The sequence below is a fragment of the Eubalaena glacialis genome, chromosome 10 (genome assembly GCF_028564815.1).
Source record: "Eubalaena glacialis isolate mEubGla1 chromosome 10, mEubGla1.1.hap2.+ XY, whole genome shotgun sequence".
NCBI lineage: Eukaryota > Metazoa > Chordata > Mammalia > Artiodactyla > Balaenidae > Eubalaena > Eubalaena glacialis.
The window spans coordinates 5,337,592-5,361,525 of record NC_083725.1 but is presented as its reverse complement, the minus strand read 5'-3'; the positions used below and the strand labels follow the sequence as shown (position 1 = coordinate 5,361,525).

The following is a 23,934-nucleotide window of genomic DNA, read 5'->3' as shown; positions in this document are numbered from 1 at the left end:
CAACAAGCCAACTTGTTCAACCGCTGGGGTGCCCCTGGTGCTCTTTGGCTGGAAGGCACTGACACCCCAAAAGGCAGAAGAGCACACAGAAGAGGTGTAACTAAGAGGTCATAAAGCCGTTTTATAACCAAATGACGATTCCATACCATTGCTTCCAGAAGTCACACTCGCACATGTATATTTGCAGGCTTTTGTATCAGGATGTGAAAATGAAGGACCAAATTTAAATATACAAAATCATTAAAAGGGGTTAAAATGTTCAAGTTCAGTTTTAAAGTTCTATCTAGCTAACTAGTTTACAAGGGCCGTTGGTCATCCTAAGATAATTCTACTCTCCCCACAAAGACCTGTATCACTTCCTGGCACCTGGATTGGGACCCAGCAGGAAGCATCAAGAGAGGTGATATTCCCACCAGGACAGCCAGCCTGGGAGTCTGTGAGGCTGGCCCCAAACCAGGTGTCCGTAGGGTCTCACCAGTCTTTGGTGACAGCATGCCTCTGCTGTGGAGTAGGAAACCTGTGTTTTGGAAGTTGACACTAATTTTACGTGTATTTTCAATTTTGTTTCCTTGTTGTTCTTCAAAGTTGTTTTTTAAAGTATTTTGGAAATGTTAGCATGTCTCGGTTCTGCAAAGGGACCCCCGTTAGGGGGGTCCCTTCATCTCTGCCTGATTCAGAGTTTTGAAGGGACAGCTGGGGGCTGTGGGGAATGGTGACCACAGAGTGAGAGGACCCTAGAGGATGAGAGAAACTCACAGTCACAGAGTTGGGTCTTCTTGGCTTTTATTCTAAAGATTTTCTAAGGAGTCTATCTTCTCAACTTTAGGGAGTTCTGTACTTTACCAAAAGAAGGCATGGCTTTGTTGGCTATGCATGGATTGAGCCAAAGTGAAGAGGATAAACCAAGGGAAACGTGAGGATGCACAGCTCAAAGTGAAGGAAGGGAAGCCCAGGGCTGAGAAAAGCCTCTGTAGACTGTGAAATGGTCATTAAGACCTGGGTGGAGGGCCTCCCAGCTGTATCCTTTGTGAACAGCGCCCTCTAGAGCACAGTGCAATGGTGCCCTGAAGCAGGGACCTTCTGGGGCAAGAAGCCCACGGTGTCTGCCCAGCCACAAGTGTGAAATCTCTTGCAACCTGGGTTGTCCACTTGCTTGTTTACTGAGAAGCCAGTGTGGACATGAAGTCACTTGCCTCTGTCTGAAGAGGTGCAGGAGATGATTTTCAAAGCTTCATGTATGACTGGAATTTGCAGTGACCCAAGAGCTGCTGGCTTTGGGATTCCAGTTGTTGGGCTTGGAATTTGCCAAGTTGCCTTTGCTGGGCTCAGGATTGGGGGTGAAAACACAGTATGGAAGATACCTAGTAAAACACAACAAATATGGTTATCATCTGGAGAGAGATGACAGGTCCCTAGAGAATCCTGGGTGAAATTCCATTCAGTCTGTCCCAGGACCAGATGGAACCCTCCGCCATGGAAAGGGTGGGAGGGTCAGTTCTCAGGCCTCCACCATGCACTCAGGCCAGACCTCCTGAGAGTCACTGCCCTAACCGTTGAATTCTAGTTTCTGGTGAAACTATAGCTGAAAATTAAATTAACACAAAGACCCAAAGGCATTTCTAGTCTCATGGCCTTTCATTCTCATTTCTATTCAAAAGAAATCCATTACAATGAAAATATCATTATACAAGTCTAGATATAAACCTTATGCTGAAACCAAAACCAATAAATTGTGTTCTCGATAGTATATGAACAGAAATTGCTTGTGTATAGTAAGTTGTATGATATATGCACTAGAATATTAGATATTTAAAGGAATCCTTTACTGAATAAGTTTATAAAGCAAAGAATCATTTTTTCAAATAAAAAAATCATTTTCTCCCTTGTTTGGCTTGTAAAAGTATGTGTATTGGGGGATGAGTGTAGTTTGTTTTTCTGAAAACTGCACACATATGTAATAAAATAATTTTTAAATCTCTCTCAAGCACCCACCTCAAATGGCACTGATGTTTAATAAAAGAATTTAATGTTTACCAAAAGTTGTATTTATATGTGTGCAGAGACCCCGTTATTAGTCTGACCCTTCTAGCTCTCTGTGGTTTGGGTTGGTATTACATCAATTCAGTCTTTCCAGCCCAAAAAGGAATGAATTCCATGTGGACTAGAGACCCTGAACATGCTTTCCTGAGTGTCTGCAACCAGAAAGCACACTTTGTTTTTAAGAAAACATATAGAATCCCAAACCTTGAAGATTTATAATATAGAATATAATATAGAATCATTCTGATGCCTCGAGTTTGGCCCTGGGGGGCTATTAGTCATGATGCTGTACCCACAGGTGAAGGGTGTCGTGTTGGTCCATCCCCGCTCCAAGAGACATGCAAAGAGAAGGCGCAGAACCCCAGGTTCCTGCGTTTGGAGGGGACCTCTGGGGGCCTTTCAGTCCTATATCCTAGCTTATGTTTCCTGTCACTGCCCCAGCAACGGGCCTACAGGGCAGGATTTAAGAGGTGGGTGTGTGGGGTTTGAATCTGAAGTCAGTCAGTCACTAGCCCTAACTCGGGGTACCATCCAATCTCTCAGTGTGTCGATTTTCTCATCTGAAAAATGGGCCCATTCATATCTATTACAGATGGATGGAAAGAGCTCAGGCAGCACTTAGGCATGGAAAGTGATCCAGCCATTAACACCTTCAGGAATGCAACCTCCAGCTCTAATTTCTCTTTCAAGTTACAGCCATACATTGAATGAAAGATCCAACCGTGTCATTATCTGTGATGCGTTTAAATTCTGGGCTTCTCTTCACCAGTGTCCGGGCTGCAATAGCAGCATGCTTCCCAGAAAGGTAATGAGAAGGGCAAGGCTCTAACCACAGGGCAGGGGATTAGCTGCAGAGCCCACCCTCCTGTGGATCCTGCTGCTCTGCCCCGGGAGCTTCTGAGGGTCAATGATTACCAGCTTTGGCTTGGGTTCCGCCGAGCCAAAGGAGTTGCATTAATGGGGCGGCACGTCACCCACCCTCCCATGTCCAAGAACTTTCTGGGAAAGCCCTGGAGGCAGAGGGAAGCAGACTCAGCAGCCCCCATGACCCTGTAGTTCTGTGTCCTAGAGCCGCCCTTGGGCCTGTGCTGAATTCCTCTCTTTGGGGCTCTTCTTGTCACCGGGCAGGGCCACCCCAGGGGATCCTCTCAGAGTGGGGACATGGCTGCAGAGACATCCCACCCGCCTCCTCACAGTTTGACGAGCTACTCCAGCAACTGTCTTGCGCGGCTCTTGACAAGTGTCTGCCCCTGAAACAAGAGAGCGAGCAGGAGGCGGGTCTCCCCCAGACTCAGAGCCGGGCCAGGGTGGGCAAACCCGAGGCGTCGCCGAGACCTGCCCCCGAGAGGGCCCACGGAGCCCACGGCAGCCCGGCTGACGCACTTTTCCTCATTCCTCTCCTCTCTTTTTACTCACTGGTGTGTATAGTGTCCTGGAAAAGGTGAAGTGAAATTCCACTTTACTTCCTCTTATTTGCCCTTCTAATCGTAATCAAACTGAATCACAAGAAGTTTTTCCGTCTTAAAAACGTTACTTAACCTCTCCGCAGTTTTTCCTAATAAATTGGTGATTATAACGCCTATTTGTTTCCAAGGGGATTCACTGGAAAATACACATGTCCACACAAAAACCTGTGCACAAATGTTGATAGCGGCATTGTTCGTAACAGCCAGAAATTGGAAACAACCCAAATGTCCATCCACTGATGAATCAATAAATAAATGGGGTTTGTCCATACAATGGAATATTATTCGACCATAAAAAAGGAATGAAGTACTGATACATCCTACAAAGTGGTGAATTTTGAAAGCATTGTGCTAAGTGAACGTGGCCAGATATGGAGTTTTTCCATTTGTACAAATGTGTAGAACGGACAAATCTACATAGAGAGAAAGTTAGATCAGTAGTTCCCAGTGGTGGGGGGAGAGGGAAGTGGGGAGTGACTGTAATGGGTACGGAGTGTCTTTTTTGAAGTGATGAAACAGTTCTAATATTGATGGTGGTGATGGTTGTCCAACTTTGTGACTATACCCAAAACCCACTATTGTAGCTTTAAATGGGTGGATTTCATGGTATAGGAATTATATATTATTTTATATTATATTATATCAATATTGTATTGTATCATATCATATTGTACTATTTCAATAGAGCCGGTACAGGAAAAAGCCACATCAAGTACCTCTTGCACGGCAGGACTCGCCAAACTGCCCCCATCTGTGTCCTGCTTCTCCAATTTCTTCCTCTCCATCTCTTCTCCTCCCTTCTCTCCCAGCGCCAGCCGGAAGCACCACCCTCGGCCCTTGTAGGGCCCTCGGCTGACCTTGGCCCCCTCCTCCTATAGCAAGTGCCACCGTGATTATGGAGGCACCACATCCAAATTATTTCCTTGGTCATAAGAGTCTGGAGGCGCCCAAAGATGCTTCTGTCCATCCTCACCCTCAACATGCGCCCTGCCTGCAAAGGAGAGACTGCGCCTCTCCCGGCATCCGTGGGACAAGCCCTTCTCCTCCAGCCCGGCCGGTGGTGACTGTGGGAGCAGCCGAGGCAGAGCGTGGGGCCGCCCCGCCGTCCACCCTCGCCTGGGTCCCACACGCCGTGACCCTGACCTGGCAGCTCAGGGTTTAGCCCCGGGTCAGCTCTGCTCACTCGCCCCTCACAGCTCCCGGGGCAGGAGGTCGGGCCAAGGTCCTGAGCTTGGGGGCAGGTCTACCGTCCCCCGAGCCCGCGGACCCATGTGCCATCTGATGGGTCGCCCGGAGGCGGACGGGCATTCACGTGGCCTTGGCCTCGTCAGGCTGCCCCTCGGCCCACTGTGCTGGCCACGCCTGCCCACACTCCCTCACCCTCTTTCACCCTCGTGGGAGCTCAGTTCCATTCTCTCCTGCTCTTTCCTTCACGCAGGACATTTTTTTTTTTTTAATATTTTTTTTGATCTGCACCATTTTTGAAGTCTTTATTGAATCTGTTACAATATTGCTTCTGTTTTATGTTTCGGGTTTTTTGGCTGCGAGGCGCTTGGGATCGTAGCTCCCCGACCAGGGATCGAGCCGCACCCCCTGCGTCGGAAGGTGCAGTCTTAACCGCTGGACCGCCAGGGCAGTCCCCTTTACTCAGTACATTTTTTCATCTTTATTTTTTCTTGACCTTTGTTCCTTGCCCATGGCCCTTGTTGTATTCCTGGAGTCAGCGACATTAGTTATCCATTCTTAGACCGACCTCTGTGGAGACTCAGCAACTTGACAGATGAGCCAGAATCCCATCGCACCACTGAAACCACTCGCGAGGCCACATTCCCCCACGTCCTTCCGAGGCCACATTCCCCCACGTCCTTCCGCCTGCCCACCCACACGGAGGAGGGAGGAGGGGGCGTGAAGCAGCTTAGGATGGGAGGGGGGTCTTGGCTGCCTCCTTGGTGACAGCTGGCGGGAAGAGCTGTGTGGAGGCCAAATTCAGGGCCTCTCAAAGGAGGGACAGAAAACCACCCACTGTGCATTCCCGGAGGTTGGCCTGGCCCCTTTCTCAAGGGCGGGGCTGGATTTCCATGTACGCTTCCTGAACACGGGTCACCCCTCTCTATTTTCAGTTGCCGACCTTAAAAAAAAAAAAAAAAACCTCACCTGCATTAACATAGATCACAATGACCTGTTTGATGACACACCATCAGGACCAATCCTGGATCATCACAAATAAATGACATTTTGGGGGCAAAGAAACTAAAGTATGGCCCTTGTCCCGTGGTGAGAACTACTTCCTGCAAAAAGAGGAAGAGGCCAGTCTACCTGGAGAGCGCGTGCAGCCTCCCCGGAGCCTCTGGCCTTGAAACACGTGGTCTGGAGTCAGACTTGAATTCCAGCTCTGCTGCTGACTGATGCCCGTCTGAGCTGACTGCCTGCGTTTTCACAGACCTAATTTCCCAATGTAATCTATTAAACCTGGAAATAAACAAGACAAAACGGAAAGTCACTAAGAAAAGCTTAGGAGCAATAAAGACCCTGGAGTTTGTGGTGAGTTATGTTTGCTTCTTCCTTCCTTCCTTCCCTTCTCTCTCCCTTCCTTCCTTCCTTCCTCTCTTTTTCTGTCTGTGTATCTTGCTGCTCTGCGCAGCCCTAAATTGCAGAGCCAAAGCCACTGTTTCCTGGTTCATTTTTCCAGTCGATCCACACTCCCAATAACTGAACCCATTTTCAGCAATGGGCTTTTCACAGCATCACCCTAGTCCTGGCTTGGTCCCCTTTGCTCGGGCTCCCCCGGGCCAGATGGAGAAGCGAGGATGGAAGGAAGGCCACTAGGAGTTGCAAAGACCAGTGGGCTTAGCACTGACTGAAATGCTGGCTCCTCGGTACCTGGGGGGTGTGGGGTCCGAGCTGTGGGCGCTAAGACTGAGAACATCATTGCAGAAGGCCAGTAGGTGGGGCTGGCAAAGCAAAGAGGGGTTCAGCAGGTGTCACAAAGGTAGTGAAGGTCAGGCTGGAAGGTGGTGTGGACTCCATTTAAACCCCACTCCTTCCGCTTGTCAACAGGATAAATGACTTTGCTTCTCTGAACCTGAGTGTTCTCCATGAACATGGAGATAAGAATGCCTGTTTCACAAGCTGAGACGGGCTTCAGTGTAAGAACACACAGCAGAGGGTCCAGCACGTGGGGACTTCAGTGAGGTCAGCTTCCTTCCGTGCTTGGCAGAGTTGAGGAGCCTTCATGAAGAGACAGCCAGTGTTGATTTGGCATTTGAGGAATAATTTGAACTCCCAGGTCTGGTTTGGAGGAGGCGGCTGGCTCTCCTGCCAGATCCAAGGACAGACTCAGAAGGGCCCACGTGAGCTGCAGAGAAAATGCAGGGGCGGGCGTGTGGCCCCGTGGGGGGAGATGCCAGGCCATGGGCAGTATTCTTCTGCCTCTGTTAGCCCTGTCCTGCCTGGCTCTTCAAGAAGGCTCTCCCCCCAGAACCTCTGGGAGGGGAAGGCAGCGGGCTCCTGGTTGCTTTAAGGGGGCCTGTAAGGAGCGTGTTTGCAAACATGAAGCCCAAAGGGCAAAGACTTTGTTTATCTGGCTGCTAGGGAAAAATAACAAAGCTGGGGGAAAAGACTGACGATCAAAAAGAAAAAGATTGCCCATAAAACGACCAGATTAGATTAGACCACGAAGATCCAATTATGCCAGACCAATTGAATTTCCTCTGAGGTTAGCATGACCAGCCTTCCAGAAACAGAGGCTGCTGCAGCACAGGGCTTGTGATTGGCACCTGGCACAATCCTTTCTCCAAAAGCTCTTAGCAGGAGTTCAGACCCCATGAGCCCTGGGTGGGGTTGAGAGGTGCATCTCCACCGGGCATCTGTGGCTGAGATTCTACTCTAAAAAAATGTCCCTAGCACCCTCTTCTTTTCTTTCTTAGCACCAAATATAGTTTCTTATATATTTATTTTGTTGAATTCGTGCCTTCCTCAGCTCTGTCAATGGCAAAACAATTGAGGAAAACTTGATTCAATCTTGATTCTTTTCTGTCTCTCATCCCTACATCCAATCCATCAGCAAGTCTTCTCTGCTCTTCCTACAGAATATATTCAGAAGCTCTTTGTCCCCTTGGCTCCATCTCCATCACTGCCACTGCTGTCCAAACCACCATCACTCCTGCTTTAGCTGCAGAGATCACCTGCTCACTCATGTCTCTGCTATCTCTCTCTCCTCACCCTGACACACTCGCCAGGTCAGAGGCAGGTATTTCTCGTGTAAATCAGATCGTGTTGCTGCCTGGCGGAAGCCTTCCTTGGCATCCCCTCATCCTAACCACCACAAGGTCCTGTATAATCCGGGCTCTGCCCAGACCTACCTCACGTCACTGTGCTTCCACCAACGGTGCTGCTCAGACCACGTGCCACACTGCCCCTGCCCTGGTCTTTCGCACCTGCTGTTCCCTCCTTTGGGGCTGTCCTGGCTCCTTTCCATCCGTCAGGACTCAGTTCCGTGGTCACCTCCTCTGAGGGCCGTTCAGCATCCAATCCCAGGTAGCACCGTGGCCTCAGTCAAGCCCGCTGCTTGCATCTCGTCAATATCAGATGTCATCTCATTTATCTGCCTATTTATTATGTGCTCACTTCTTGTCTAGCTCCCCTCTAGTCGAATATATCCACTCCACGAAAGCAGCCTATCTTGCTTTCCTCTGAATTCTCAGCTCCCAGATCCACCATTAGAGAAACTCTACAAATAGTTCTCAAAAGAGTAAAAGTTCGTGCCCTCCTCTGGCTAGAAGTGCACAAGCGCAGGGACGTGGTGTGATCTGTTCACAACTTTATATCCAGCGCCACCCACTGGACTCCATTGCCCCTCTAGAGAGAGAGGAGAGAGAGGGAGAGAGAGAGAGAGAGAGAGAGAAAGAGAGAGAGAAGCTATTTTCCTCCAAGATGCAGCTGAACATGATTTTTACTTGTTCACGCAACTAATGACGAAGTAAACATCCAGTGATGGTATGAAAACAACTCGTGGTGAATTCATAAATGCCAAGTCTAAGAGGTGACAGGGAGATAGTGCATGCTCCTATCATATGCATTTGTGGGCATTTTCCCCCCTAATCTTTTAAAGTTAAGTTTAGGTTTTCTACTGTGTGCAGTGGCACATAAACTTCATGTATTTTGAACTCAATATTGTGCATGGAAAGGTATGTAAGAAATAGATGTGTTTCTGAGTGTTCGTTCCCATGATCAAAAAACTACCGATTTTGGGGACTTCCCTGGCAGTTGAGTGGTTAAGACTTTGTGCTCCCAATGCAGGGGACGTGGGTTCCATCCCCAGTCGGGGAACTAAGATCCTGTATGCCACATGGCGTGGCCAAAAAAAAAAAAAAAGAATTTTTTTACTGTTTATTTTTAGAGTTTATTCACTTGGTCAAGGGTTTTAAAGTTTTTAAAAGTGTAGAAGCAGCTGAACTATATTCAAAGCTCAGAGACTCTGAAGAAAATGTGAATGAGATAGATCCAATGAAGTGCAAGGCTCAGGGAGGCTAGGTGATGGAGAGGACGGTAGGGAGCCCTGGCCAGCAAGAGCAGCTGGAAATGAGGGGACACTTGACCAAGCAGGGGTACCCAGAGGAAAACCCCCGCTCCAAGGGAACAAGCAATACAGTGGTGAGTTCTGAAATAAAGGACACAGGAGAATGGCTGTTAAAGAAGTCACCTACACACCACCATGTTTGCTTGTTTGTTTTAATTAAAGTGTAGTTGATTTGCAATATCACATTAGTTTCAGGTGTACAGCAAAGTGATTCAGTTATATGTATATATATATATATCTATATATTTTATTGTTTTCCATTATAGGTTATTACAAGGTATTGAATACAGTTCCTTCTGCTATATGGTAGGTCCTTGTTGTTTAACTATTTTGTATATGGGAGTGTGTATCTGTTAATCCCAACCGCCTAATTTATCCCCCGCCCTCCCCTTTGGTAACCATAAGTTTGTTTTCTACATCTGCACACCACCATGTTTTATGGACAGTTAACCATTGTCAGAAAGCTATCTGTCTCTCTGGCTACAGTTAGTGTTTGTTGAATGAGTGAACTGATGAATGAATGAAGAATGGGAAGCGGGTCAATCTTCCCGTGTTATCTGAAGAGAAAAGGAGATAAGATGTACAAAAGTAACTGGCGATTAATGAAAGTTCCATCAGGGACTTCCCTGATGGCGCAGTGGTTAAGACTCCACGCTCCCAATGCAGGGGACCCGGGTTCGATCCCTTGTCAGGGAACTAGATCCCACATGCATGCCGCAACTAAGGGTTCTAATGCCACAACGAAGGAGCCCACGTGCCGCAACTAAGGAGCACGACTGCTGCAACTAAGATCTCGCACAAAGAAGGAAGGAAGGAAGAGAGAGAGAGAGGCAGAAAGAAAGGAAGAAAGAAAGAAAGAAAGAAAGTTCTATCAAGCTTTCTTGAATCTAGTTTAGCGTGAGGGTAGTTTTTCCTCTAACCCACAGATCAACAATAGCGAACATTTATGTTCTAGGCACTCTCCATGTGTAAACTCAACAGTTACATCTGCTCTGTGACTTACACAGTATCATCATTATTCCCAGGGTATAGAGGAGAAAATGGTCAGAGAAGCCAAGTTATTGACCCATGTTCCCAGAGCTAGAAAGTTAGAATTCAGCCTACTGTAGCTTCCTCTGGTGGGATATGTGTCCACCTTCTGCTTAGTTATTGGAAGAAACTCATTAAAATGCATCCCTTCCAATGTGACTTTCTTTGGCACAGACGGAAGGCGGGCGGTGTGTTCCCTAAAAGATCCCCTTCCAGCCAGGCACAGCACCTCTCACACGTGGCTGGAGGGACGCTGCAGGGTTTGATTTTGCTTTACAGGATTGGGGCGGAAGGGTTGAAATCATTGCGGAGGAAAAAGAATGAACGCTTATTGCATGTCTGCACATGCCAGAGACTGTGTTGTGGGCTTTGCAGAAATTAGTCCATTCAATCCTCACAGCGACCCCATGAAGTCGTTATAATTATCTCTATTTTACAAGGAAGGGCACTGAGGTATGGAGAGGTTAAATAGCTCAGATGAGGCAGAGCTGGGATGGGAACCCGAGTCTCCTTGGATCCTTCTACCAGAAGTTCCATAAAGATTGAATCAATTCTGGTCTAGGGTCGGGGAGGAAAGGCAGGAAGGCCTTGGGGAAAGACAGGCCCTCCTCTGTTTCCCTCTTTCTTTCCTTCTTTGCTTGCTCTTTCTTTGCTTGTTCCTTCCTTGTTTTCCTCCTGTCAATAAATATTTACTGAGAGTCTATCACATGCCCAGCTCCGTGCTGTGAGCTGGGGATAGAGCAGGAAGGAGATTGGTATTCAGGGAGGTGGAGAGAACAGGACAGATAACAAAAAGGAACCAAATAAACAGGGTAATTATAGATGGTGATAAGGGCTGAGAAAGCCATGACAACAAGGGGTGACCTTGACAAGTGGCAGTGAGTAGAGGGCAACAGGAGCTAAAGATGGTGGGGGGAAGCAATGCCACGATGAGAGAGGGCAAGTCCTCCCCCAGGCCGGAGGTGAGCCGAACTCGGCCTCCTCCCAAGCCTCACCTGCTGGCTCCTACCCAGGGCGTTGCTCAGAGAGTTTTAGCACTTCAGGCAGACCTAGGAAACCTGCCCTGCCTGCACCCCCGGATGGGCACAAAGCCAGCTGCAGTCTTCCCATTTGTCAGATGACAATAATAACATATCTACCTCCCGAGGCCATCATACAAATTAAATGACAGAGCGTTTGGGAGAGTTCAGGCGAATGAGTGACACACTATAGAAAAGTGAGCTGGACTCGTAGCAAGAGGGAGTTCAGTTAGACACAAGGAAGAACTTTCTGATGGAAAGGATGATATGATGCACAGCAGGTTTCCAATGAAGAATCTTATCTATATTGACCATTTAAAATAGAAGCAATAGGGTTAGCAGATGTAAGCTATTATATACAGGATGGATAAACAACAAGGTCCTACTGTATAGCACAGGGAACTATATTCAATATCCTGGGATAAACCATCATGGAAAAGAATATGGAAAAACAAATGTATATATATGTATAACTGAATCACTTTGTTGTACAGCAGAAATTAACACATTGTAACTCCCCTATACTTCAATTTAAAAAATTAAAATAAAAATAATTTTTAAAAAGTTAAAAAATAAAATAGAAGTGATAACTATCTGTCTCAAATAAGTGCCTGACCCTCCATAGGCTTCGTTGTGTGGAGTGAATAAATGTAGAAACGGATGAATTTTTAAATGCAGGAAGAGGCAGCTTAAAGAACTCAAGAAGTCTCTTTGCTAGTTCTAAGTCAGGGATTCCAGAAGCTTCTCTCTGAACAAAAGTGAAAGCACCGCCCATTGGACCCCATGCACACAGGACCCTGGAGACCAGCTGACCAAGCTCCTGTGACTGCGCCCCTCCCCAGCCCTCCCTGCACCTGCGCTGCAACCCCACTGCGCACCCTGCCCGGGATTACTCTCATTAACTCCGGGGCAGGGACCAGGGAGCGTCCACAGTGCAAAGGCAAAACCGGCATCTTTCTGTGGGTGTCATGCCTTCTCTCCATCCCCCGTCACAGCCAGGCCTGGAAATGGCTCAGCATCTGGTCGCTAGTCACCAGGTGCATGGCGTTTACTATGTCTGTCTTGGGGACTTGGTCTGCCTGCGGTCTGGCTGCTGGAGTCCCTGCAGCCCCTCACCCGCAGGGCTAAGCCAGCAGAGACAGGACCCGCTGCACCGCCAGCTTCCGCCCAGGCTCTGTCCCGAGTAAAGCAGGCGGCCGAGGGGATTAAAGAGGCCTGCTTCCCCGAGCAGCTCTGTCTGGTAGCTGCAGGTGGGGACCAGGGATCAGGCAGGGGGTGGGGACAGAACAAGAGTACGAGTAAAGAGTCAGCAGGGAGAAGAGGGGATGCTTGGAAGAGACGGGGCCTTGACCCCTTGGTTGCCAGGGGTTATGGTACTTCTGGGGGGGTGTCTCTGGGGCCTGGGCAGGAAGGAAGCTTCCAGGCGGCTGGTTTATGGGGTGCTTCCAGGCGGCCTGAAGAAAGGCTTAGCCAGGGGAGGTGGCCGGAAGTGTCTGTCCCAGGTCCACACTTAAGCTAAGAATCAGATACCTGCCCCTTCGAGCCACCAAAGGCAGTGGGATCGCTGGGGACTCGCCTCCTTGCTGCCAGAACACAAGACCAAGAGTGAGGGGCTCATGGTTGCTCCCTCCAGGACCTGGAGTGGGAAAAGACTCCAAGTCCACCCTGCCTGTGGGCAGGCAGACCCTGAACCCCTCCCCCAGAGAGACGGACGCTGGTTCCCTGTCTGTATAAAGAACATCTCCCTCTGAAACCCATTCCTGCCTCTCAGCACCCAGATTCCCCCTGATACCTAACCCACGTCCTCAGGCTGAGATTTGAATCTACTCTCCTCTTGCCTTCAGCAGGTATGAGAAAACCAGCCCTTCCCATGTTAGGGAGCAATTTTAGCCCACATCCCTCGGCGACCTTCTCAAATGACAGCCTGTTTCTCAGCTTCCCTTCACTGTCGCTAGAGTCAACTCCTGGGAAGGAATTTGCCCACTTCATGCCCTGAGTGACGAATCTCTCCGCTCACATGGCTCCAGGAACAAGCCTGGCCTGGGCCCCCTTCCCTACCCTCCCCACACCCCCCTCTCACTGCCACCAGGTCCTTAAAGAAGCATTCTTGTCTGTAGAAATCCAAAACTGCAAATAGCACCACAGGCCAAAGGAAATCATGTATTAATAAAAAGGTGAATAAAATCCAAATCTTGGACACAGTTCTCTCCACTTCTCAGCTGGACTCCTTCCCCAGGGGACTTCATCCTGTCCTTGTCTTGACAGTGGTGAGCGTCCGCACCGCCTGAAGGAAACCCCGTGCTCTCACTCACAGTGGTTTTGGATAAAGGAGCGCAAGAGCCCCAGGCTCTAAAGGGATGCTCGGAATGGTCCAGGTAAGCAGTCTGAGTTAGGATCTCTCAGAGCTGCCCTCTCCTCTCCATCAAAGGGGATGGAGCAGTTGGGAGAGGGGACGAGCCTTCTCTCCTCGACACCCCTCCCGCCCATCCCACTGGGGCCACTCTGGGAGCAGACTGGGTGGGAGGGGAGAGCCCAGCCCCATCGGGTAGAATGTGCCCCTCCCAAGCCTCTCTCATTCCCACCTGTCTGTCCTCCCAGGGGCCCGAAATTTCTGCAAGGTAGGGACAGGGACCTCCCACTTTGGAAAGCCCAGCACAGCGTGGGCTTCCCCAGAGATCTTCCGGGTGATCCCCTGACCACTCCTGTGACTTCTCTCTGAATCCGATTCCTGCCCTCTCCACCCCATGCATAGTTCATCAGCGGTCCAACCCCTCAGAACCTCTGAATCCCCTGATCCCTGACACGGTTGATTGCCTTCCAGCACAAGCCAGGGATTACTCTTATCTCTCCCAACATCTTATCAGTGACTTGGACCCCAAAATGCCACATTTCGGGGAGTCTTTGCCTGTGAGAATCTAGCAACAGTTATTCATAGTTTCCAAGCTCTGTCAAGCTCCTCAAGGACAAATGGCAGATCTGGACGGAGCCAGAAAGCTCCCGAACGTTTAATCAAGGGCAGTGAAGCATGAGTCTTCCCCGAGGGTAGTCACCTGAGAGAGCTGTGGTGGTTCCTGCTGCAAAGACGTATTAACCTGTTGCTTTCAACCGTGTTGTGTTGCATATTTAAATCTGCTGCCTGGGGATACGGTGGCACATTTATACCCCCTGGTAGATGCAATTTCTGAACCTGAGCTAAGAAACATTGGTGTTTGTGCAATTGGAAGAGAGGGAAGGCCACGGATGGACATTGGAAAATTCTGAATACATGGAAATTTCTGGCTTGCATATTTCAGAGTATTCAAAAAGAATGTTCTCTTAAAGCCTAAATGGGTCACCTGCCTCTATGAATGTTTACAAGGCTGAATAACTGCAGGTCGGAACCTGGGCAGACACATGCCCACCGGGGCAGACCACACACTGGGGAACCGATTTAGGGAAAAAACAACAGGCTTCCTTGGGTGAGGAAGTTACAGATCCAAAGCCCTGTTGGGTGAATTCAGGTTTCTGCTTTACCTGGGGACACTGGAAAGTCTTGGACCCTTCTAGCCCTTAGTTTCTTCTTTCCTACAATGAGTGAGCGAGGGTTCTGATGAACCCTTAGAATGATTGTTTAAAATTAGTTGTGCACACTACTATATATAAAATAATCAACAAGGACCTACTGTATATAGCACAGGGAACTCCACTCAATACTCTGTAATAACCTATATGGGAAAAGAATCTGAAAAATAGTAGATATATGTATATGTATAACTGAATCACACATGAAACTAACACAACATTGTGAATCAACTATACTACTCCAATATAAAATAAAAATCTTGTAAAAATCTGCCAAAAAAAGAATTCGTTTCAATGCTCTGTTTTTTAATGGGATGGTATTGGGTTGAGTTTTATATTAACAGCTAAAGCCCTTAGTTAGAGTTTTCGAGAAGGAACTACTTGGGGTAGAACATCTTTGGATTCTCAGCAGTCTTGAAGTTGCCCATTGTCTGCATTATTCTTGGTTCCTTTGTGCTGTTTTTCAAACAGACCCAGGGAGTTTCAGGGGCGAGGGCATCGCTCCCTTTGTCTGCTCGTGGATTCTGACAAGGCAACAGCGAGGATGGGGAAAGTTCTCTGAACATCCTTCATAACAAAGCCAGCGAGGATGGCTTAGGATCATTCCATCTGGAGCAGAGAATGGGCTTTTCTGAGCCCCTTGACCTTAGGTTATTTTTTGCTTATTGTTGGCTTTTCTAGGTCTACCTCCTATATGTCTCCCCAGGAATTTTTCTTTCATCTTTTTTCTTTTTTTGAAGTTGTTTGTTTTTATTCTGTTCTGTTTCTCCCATTTCCATACACACTCCCTGCTTGTTCATGAAGATTATGAACTACATAATCAAGCCAACCACTTTTGCTGTCTGGAGCAGAGCTAATATTACTCATGAATCATATATAATCCAGGAGACAGAACAGACTGGGAAGGTCTGGTCCTTTTTTCTTTACTTTTGGCTTTAGCCTAAGTCATCATTGCCCTGTACTTTCTTTTCTCAACCTATGAAATGTTAATGATTTTATTGACCTTGAGATGAAGGTAGATGGATGGTCCCTTGGAGCTGTCTCTTGACCCCCTTATCAGGCTGACCATCACCTCCACCTCTGAAGATGCCGAGCTGATGTGGGGAAAAGAGACAGTGGGAAGCAGAGTCTTTAAAACTAATTAATATATTCAACTATCCTCAATTAATTGTTGGGCAAACTTTGATTTCTGTGCCAATAAATTCATTCGGCTGTGACTTGAACTTGCAACATGATACATATTCTGGCATATTCTTCTTCTCGGGCCTGACAGAAACTAAACTGGAACACTTTGAGTCCTGTCTGGATCCCAGGAGTTACTTCAGGTCCAGGGAGAAAAGTCCTAGGGGCACCCAAAGTTGGCTAGTCTGACATGAGTCTATCCTCACTTAAACCCCAGCGGGCTGCTTTTTCCAGATCCTCTGAATTGTGAGATCTCACTATCCGGGACCTGTCACCCGCCTGCCAAGTGGAAGGAGGAGGGATATATGGTGGGTGCTGGGGTCAGATAGACACGGGTCTGAATTCCAGCTCTGTCGCTCTCTGCCTGTGGGACCCGCCCAGAGTGTCTCAGACGCTGTGACTGGACAGGGGTCACGTGGACCCAGATGCTGTCCCCTCGCCCTGGGGTGGGCCTGGAGTGAGTGACCAGGCCTGAGATGGCAGCCTCTCCACTGACCCCAGCACGGGGTGATTGTCTTATCAACGTCATCCTATTCCAGGTGGCCCCCTAGAAAAAACTCAGGAGACACGGACTTAAGTTCCCTTCCCTTTGTCCCTGTCATCTTTACCTCCCTGCAAAATGGGGCTGAAAAGAGCATCTACTCGAGACGTGGATGGACCTAGAGTCTGTCATACAGAGTGCAGTAAGCCAGAAAGAGAAAAACAAACATCGTATATTAATGCATGTATGTGGAATCTAGAAAAATAGTACGGATGAACCTATTTGCAGGGCAGGAATAGAGACGAAGATGTAGAGAACGGACATGTGGACACAGAGGGGGAAAGGAGAGGGTGGGACGAATTGGGAGATTAGGTTTGACATAAATACACTACCACGTGTAAAATAGACAGCTAGTGGGAACCTGCTGTATAGCACAGGGAGCTCAGCTCGGTGCTCTGTGATGACCTAGATGGGTGGGATGGGGTGAGTGGGAAGGAGGTCCAAGAGGGAGGGGATATAGGTATGTATGTAGCTGATTGGCTTCTTTGCACAGCAGAAACTAACACAACATTGTAAAGTAATTTTACTCCAATAAAAAAAAAAGAAAAGAAAAAGAAAAATTATTCTATATTTTAAAAAAAAGAAAAGAGCACCTACTCATAGGAATGACCCACAAGGAAGATTCAGCTCAGTATCTTCTCAGTGTGAGTAGGGAATACTTTGGGGCAATTAATGGTACTTGTAATGGTACTTGTAACCAGTACTTGTAACGGTGACAAGGGCCTCTAACGCTCAGCAATTCTGTTATTATTTCTGATATTGTCTCCACTTTAAGCTCCACTGCCGGGAAAGACACCTTTTCTGCCCTGCCTCCTAAGGGGTGACACTGGGGCTCAGCAGAGATCCAGGGCGACACGTCATCTAGACCCGGGTGATCAAGGAGAGAAGGAGAAAGAGATACTCCTTCACCGCAGACAGGCAGGCACTTACTTCAGTGATGGAGGAAAGCAAATGACCGGAGGCTACATTTCTGAGGAGGGGGCCCCTGCAAGGCCAGCCCTCTGCCCTACACAGCACTGGCCTCCTGTAACATCCGGGCCCATTAACTCATTTCTCTGGGCCCAGGAAGCCGTGGTGGGTGCGTGAGGCTCAGTGTAGAGAAAACGCTCTTTTCCATTCAAAGTTTGCTCATCGTTTGGACTTTGGGGAAATTTCCGGAATGAGACCAGCCAACCCTCAGTTTCCCGTGTCAGGGCTATGCTTCATCCTCACAGCCAGTCTGTCCTAGATCTCGGGTATTCTGCCTTTTAGTAATTTCCTAACTGGTTTCCTGGCAATGGTCGTACCCCAGCTCAACCCACTTTGCACTTTGCAGACAAAGCAGCCTTTCTAAATTGTAAATATGACCTCACGTGGCCTCCCACTACCTTCAAGATACCGCCACGCTCCTGGGCATCGCGCACGAGGTCCCTCGTGGTGAGCTCTCCCGCCGCAGCTCCGTCCTTCTCCCCTCCCCGTCCACCCACCCCAGCCGTGCCAGCTCAGTATTCCCTGCATACGCCATGTTCTCTCATGCCTCTGCGGTTTTGTAAATGCTGTTTCCTTACTCTGGAATGTCCTTCCTCCTGTCTCCAGCGGCCCCATCCTGCCCACCCAGCGAGCTGAGGGTCACAATTCCACGAGGAGGCCTTCCATAGGCAAACTGGGCAGTCCTTCCTGTACAGGCAACGATTACATCATGACTGCACTGCGGCATTTATCCTGCTGGAGTGGTACAGTCTACCTCCATGTGCACAACCCACCCCCCCAGACTGTAACTTCCATGCGAACAGGGGCTGTTCGGTAATTTCCCGGGACTTCAAAGAGTTCCCAGAAGACAGTGGGTGCTCATTATAAGCTTGTTGAAAGGCAAATGGGGAAAAAAACCTGTATGCCTAATAATAATATTAATGGAAAGGGCAATAATGCAGAGAAGAACGCAGTGGTCATGATTAGCATCTTAAATTGTAGAACCAGGAGGAGTGAAATTTGGATCAACCTCAGGACATATAAGCAATCCCAGTGAGAACTCTAAGCAGAGGAATTCAGAAGCATTCGTTCCACGGAAGCCACATGCCAGGTAAGAGGCAAAGCACGTGATCAAAGCTGAATCCTTGGAAAATCATTGAGCTGTGAAAAGGTCCAGGGTAGATTTGTAACCCAGCACAGAAAAAATGAATTGCTGGGAAAAGGAAAAAAGACATGCCTGAGAAATCCTGAGTCTCAACTCTGCAGAGTGTTTCTTGGCAATTACAGCATCTTATGTATTTGGGAAAAAATCACGGAAAACCAAAGCCACCAACAGCATCAAAGCTCCAAGAACCATTCACAAATCATCTGCTCCCTGTGCTGATTTGCGAATTCAGCCCTGCACCTGAGCTGATTTGATGTCCTTCTTACCCAGGAGAAAAGCCATCTTCATGCCTTATGTATTCAAAAAAATCTTTTCTGATGGTTCACACCTTCCCAGACACTGCACTCCACTGTGTTTTGAAAAACTGAAGCTAACTTAGTGGGGATACATTTTCACAAAACAGGGCAGATTAAGACAACTCAAGCTAAGTGTATGACTGAAGGGCACCTGCCAGTGAGCTGGGTAAGTCCTTGTTGACAATGATGTCCTTCCCATCACGATGCTTGGCTTCATTTTGTTCGCCCAACTACAGAAAAAAGCAAACACAATTTTCCTAAAGCTTGCCAATCGCAAAAGACAGACATCTTTTGAGCAACTATGCAGAGCATCTATACGACATGGATGTTTGGAGAAGGGGGCTCCAGGACTGTTCATTCTCGGGCTCGTACGAAGCGGAACACAGGGAACACTGCCATTCACTGTGCAGAGCATCTGTCAAAGCTGTATTTAGGGAGCTGAACAAACAGTGAGGAGTCCAGATGCATTCACTCGGAATCACGCAGCATTGCGTCAAATGAAGTAAAGGCATTTTGGTGCAGGTAAGCAAAGAGTCTTACTAACACATGCCACCCAGTCGATCCTTCAGCGTTTTCCACAGTGGACCTCACTAGCACCCTTACTCTCTACCTGAATGATGGCAAAGGCAGAGAGAGGTCTGCCCTTGCAGGAGCTGAAGCCATCAGGAACAGAAGTCCATGCACGTCTGTCTCCACCACCACGAGGAGAAGGTGGTGGAACCAGGCGTGATGCTCGGGGCTATGGAATGGCCAAGGGTGGCCAGGAGGAAGCTCATGGCTCGTCATCCACATGCAACCAAAAGATACAGAGCATCAAGCAAGGGAGTTAAAAGCACACTTTTATGCCCTGGGAACAGTGGACAGTCTGTCTAGATTTGAGGTGGGGAAAAGAAGGCTAAATTTCCACCAGAATTAACTCCTTTTTAATTAACTCCCCAAAGGAGCAATGTGGCATTTCTCCCCTTACCTCATGGACTGCCAGCGTGAACACAGAGACAAAAGCCCAGTTTCTTGGTCCCCGAGAAAGCAGCCAGGTCCTTGATGTGAGCGAGTCCTTGCACCTTTGGTTCAAGAGTTTGGATGGCCCAGGTGACGGGGCCCGGGGCCCTGTTCGTTTTTATGAGTCTGTGGGTCAGCTCAGACCGGCTGCCGACTCATCTGTATGCAGCGGCTCTCAAAGAACACAGTTTACTTAGAACCGGTTCCAATAAGAGGAGGCGTGGCAGGTAAGTGGGCCGGATACAGCAGAGGTGTTGAGCCGCCAGGGCTAATTATGAGGGATTTGTTTATGGAGCCGTGCTGGAACCAGTATGTACCTGCTGAGGGTCCCAGCCAAATGCATGCGTGAAGGCTGGATGCTCCCGGATGGGGGCACCGGGGTCCTCGAGGAGCCCTTCCAAAATGTCTCCTGCTCAGGGACGCTCCTCAGTGACCACAGGTCAGGCTGGCCTGACCTTCCCTCGGCCATTATCTGCCACTCTGGTCCCAGTTCAGTGCAGAGCTCTGCAGCCGAGATTTTACAGAAGAGCCCTGTAAAGGCAAGGAAGCCCTGCGGCACTAGCGTCTCACTGGGGGTAAGGTCCTAGCTTCTCTCACTCAAGGTCTGCAGTGGGTAGTGAGGTGATGGATGGAATGGACTTGGCACGTACTTGGCATTGAGTGAAGGCTCGGGAAATCAACACACCCCAGTATCTGCTTTCTTTCCTCCTTCCAACCCCATCCCACCCCTTAGGGTCATCTCCCTCTGGTTCATATTTGGTGTCTTACGCCCTCTTGGGCTATTCTGGTGTCAGGGTTCCTCCCTGTCCTAGTGGCCTCTGTGGACCCTCACTCATTTCACTGCTAGTCACCACTGGAGCGTCAGAAAACAGTTCCCCTAGTAAGCTGTCACTTTGTGCTCGTGGAGTAGCGGTCGGGGGGCCGCACGGGGCTGGAGGGTGAATGCAGGCACCCTTCACCTTCACCTTCTTGCGGGTCTCCACTCAGCACCTCACGAGATGATCTTAAGTATCAGATTTCACTCCAGTCTAAGTGACTCAAAGAACAGGAGAAGCTGCAGAGCTGGACTGTAGTTTGGAGACCACATTCCAGGGATTCTGACACAGGAATACCAGGAGAAGGTATACATTTTGATTTTCATAAAGACGATAAAATAGAAACTGATAATTGCATGAGGAAAGGAAATTGTGTTTTCAAACCTGTATAAGTATCATCAGTTTTATAATAAAGCAAAAAGAATGGAGTAGGTGTAAGTAAAAGAACTTATAGGAGCATTTCCCATATGAAGTTTGATTGTAGGAGACCTATTCTAGGGCGCAGCAGTGCCACGGGAAAAAGAACAAGAGGAGAGTTCCAAAGCTTGTGCTAAATATGACTTCTTCCCTTCACAGAAGGTCCCCTGTGGGCAAGCAGTCCCTACCCCCTCTCCCTAGGCTCACCCCTCTCTCCAAAGTTACCTCCTTTCTCAATCCCCCACTGTGTGGTCCTCTACCTACCTTCCCTGGCATCCCTACCCCACCCGGGGGATAACCTCCCACCCCAGGTTCCCCCTCCCCACCCCTGAGCAGCACGTCGCCCCAAGTCTGGGTGTGGGGAGCATAGGAATGCAGCCTGCAGACGCCCAGTGCAGGGAGAGTGGGCGACCGGGGGCCCTAGCAGCTGCGCCCCATAAAGGCTGAGCACGGGGCACACCCAGGGAGCTGGTGATGGAGAGGGGGCTCCTCCAGAGCAACCGTGGCTGGAGGACTCCCCTGTGGCCACTGGAACCTTCCTTAGACTCCAGGGCAGCCTAGGGTGCTTCCACCTCCCCTCCCTCTCTCCTGGGCTGTTCAGACAGGACGGGAGCTGTCAGGGCCACTGCAGGGCAGGCACCGGGTTCACACAGGGCAATCCAGGAAAAGGGCTCTCATCTTCAATTTCAGAGCAGGGGCCCGAAGAGCCACGGTGGGTCTCTGGGCCAGTGTGAGCTGCAGATGTGCCTTTCATTCTCCAATCAGCCTCCAGACAACTGGAAAGCATGAATTCTCGGAGTCAGCACAGAACAGACCCAAAATGAGGAAAATAAACATTTTCTTAAGTGCCTCATTCATTTGCAAGTCAGGTCCCTTGCAGGATGGAGCCAGGCGTCTCATTATTATGGAGACCAGGTAGTTATCTTACCTCCGTCCTCCCTCTCCTTGCCCCCCAATTCAGAACGGCCCCTGGGGACCATCTGGGAATAAGAATGAGGCTGTTGCTAAGCAACAGGGAGGGCAGGGCGGCTGCTTCTCCCAGCTCCAGGAGCCTTGGTTATAAGGTGCCAGTGAAGGCACCTGATCTGGTAGAATGCTGCATCTTGCATGAAACCAACATGATTGGTTTTCTCAGTCTCTCTTCCTACCCACGGTCCTCATGGAGAAATTCTGCTCCTGTTCCACCGTCCGTTGCTTCTCCCACCTCTGCGGTCACAGAGACAATCCTCCTGGGCCTGGCAGCCTGTGACAGTGAGCAGAGTGCCTTTCCCCCGGGCTTTGCCTTGGTCCCGCTGCGCTGGTGTTCACAGGCATTTATTCCTCAAACACAGCCAGGAGCCCCAACCTCTGCACCTGAGCTGGGGGACCAGAGTCGACGGACTGGTTTTCTTTTTCTTTTCTTTAAAGACAATTGGAACATTTCAAAGATATTATCCAATTCACGACTAATATTCCAACGGGAGCAATTTGGATAAACAGTCGGTCTTTAGAGGTGCCTGTCTGGTTAGGGGATGTGCGGCATTCCTCTCACACAACAAAGGGCAGCTCACAGCAAGTTCTGCAAGGCTGGGACCAGGTGCAGAGCACACAGCAGGGAAGGCAGGCAGGCCTTGCAAAACGGAGCCAGTTCTGGGTCCCAGGAGTGGGTATGCGATGAATAGCAGGTGAGAGCAGCAAATCACAGCAACACTGCCAAGACGAATTCTTCCTGGTCTGCGCGGAGCAAGGGGGAACCTGACCCGGGGTGGGCTCCCAGTCTGTGCCGTGTCACTTCATGTCATCCTAACAACGTTTGGGAAAGTGTCGTTTTAATCAACACACAGATAAAGAGGGAAAGACTCGTCTCTGGGGACACATTGAGTATGTGACCAGGCGGAGGTTAAATTCTCGCCTACATGAGAAGCTCAGGCCCTGACAACCACTGCCTTGTTGAGATGATCGACCACGAGGCGGGCACAGTTTCCCGTAGGGGGAAACAGAGGTGCAAGTCTTTGTCCTGCCTTTGCTCTGGTTAGTTAAAAAGCAGTTCTAACTGCACACTTTGGGTAGAGCATATATTCTTGGCAAAGCACTGAACTCATCATTTTGGGAATCAGGAAAGGAAATTTTAACGAATTGTAAGATGAAAATGCGGAAGATGAAACAAATGTTTATTTTTGCTCCCTCCTGAACTCAACAAAAATGGGGGTAAAGGAATTTTAAAAGGTGAAAATCCACAAAGACAAAGAGCACAGGAAAGGGAACAAAGGTGGTCAAGAAAGTTGTACAAAATTCAAGAAGCTGGAGAATATATGAACAGGGTAGAGCAGCAAGGGCTGAACACAAGTACCCACCGAGGGACAAGTCAGCCGGCGTCTAGGGGCAAGCTGAGCTCTCAAAGCCCAGGGCGTGGGAGCCCAGGCACCCCTGGAGGCAGTGCTCATGTCGGGGCAGAAGACAGGAAAACCGGTTGAAATTCCTTATCAGGAACAAAATCCCCACTCCTAGGATTTGAGAAAGCCAGGGAGAGTGTGGACTGGGGTTCTTCAAATGTAGCTGAGGTTGGGGGTGAAGCCCTGTACTGGAGACAGAAGGGGGATTGTGGGAAAATCTTTGCACTGAGTGGGAGACCATGAGTCCCTTCCTGCACACGTCCTTTTTGCAAAACAAGCACATGGACATGTTATTCTAACACAGAGTTGGAATCTACTTTTCTAGCTGCTAATCTACAGGCTGTCTCCTCTCTGCACATAAGGGGAGAGATCTGCTGTGTCCTACAGATGTGACCCGTGTCCTCTGATTTAGGAAGGGCAGCAAAGGTGATTCCACAACAAGCGAACACATGGCCCCTCAGACAGGCCTCCAGTTCCTAAATGGGGAAAGACAGAGGGACTCTTTG

The 23,934-nt window shown here is 49.0% G+C and overlaps 1 protein-coding gene across 11 annotated transcripts in view; it reads right to left on the bottom strand.

Annotated features, from left to right (window-relative positions):
* The window catches only part of KCNJ1 (potassium inwardly rectifying channel subfamily J member 1), a 30,257-nt gene extending 10,256 nt beyond the window's left edge, over positions 1 to 20,001 (bottom strand). For 3 of the 11 annotated variants that reach the window (XR_009702331.1, XM_061203099.1, XM_061203100.1), the window contains exons 1-2: positions 19,793 to 20,001; positions 5,823 to 5,975 (exon numbers count right to left, since the gene is read on the bottom strand). The gene's annotated coding sequence lies outside the window, so the exon portion shown is untranslated. Of the gene's footprint in view, positions 1 to 1,193; positions 1,362 to 4,982; positions 5,635 to 5,822; positions 5,976 to 17,963; positions 17,979 to 18,976; positions 19,058 to 19,792 lie in introns of those variants that run through there. The other 8 variants (XM_061203102.1, XM_061203098.1, XR_009702332.1 and 5 more) reach the window with 7 other exon arrangements.
* Between the last annotated feature and the right edge of the window lie 3,933 nt (positions 20,002 to 23,934).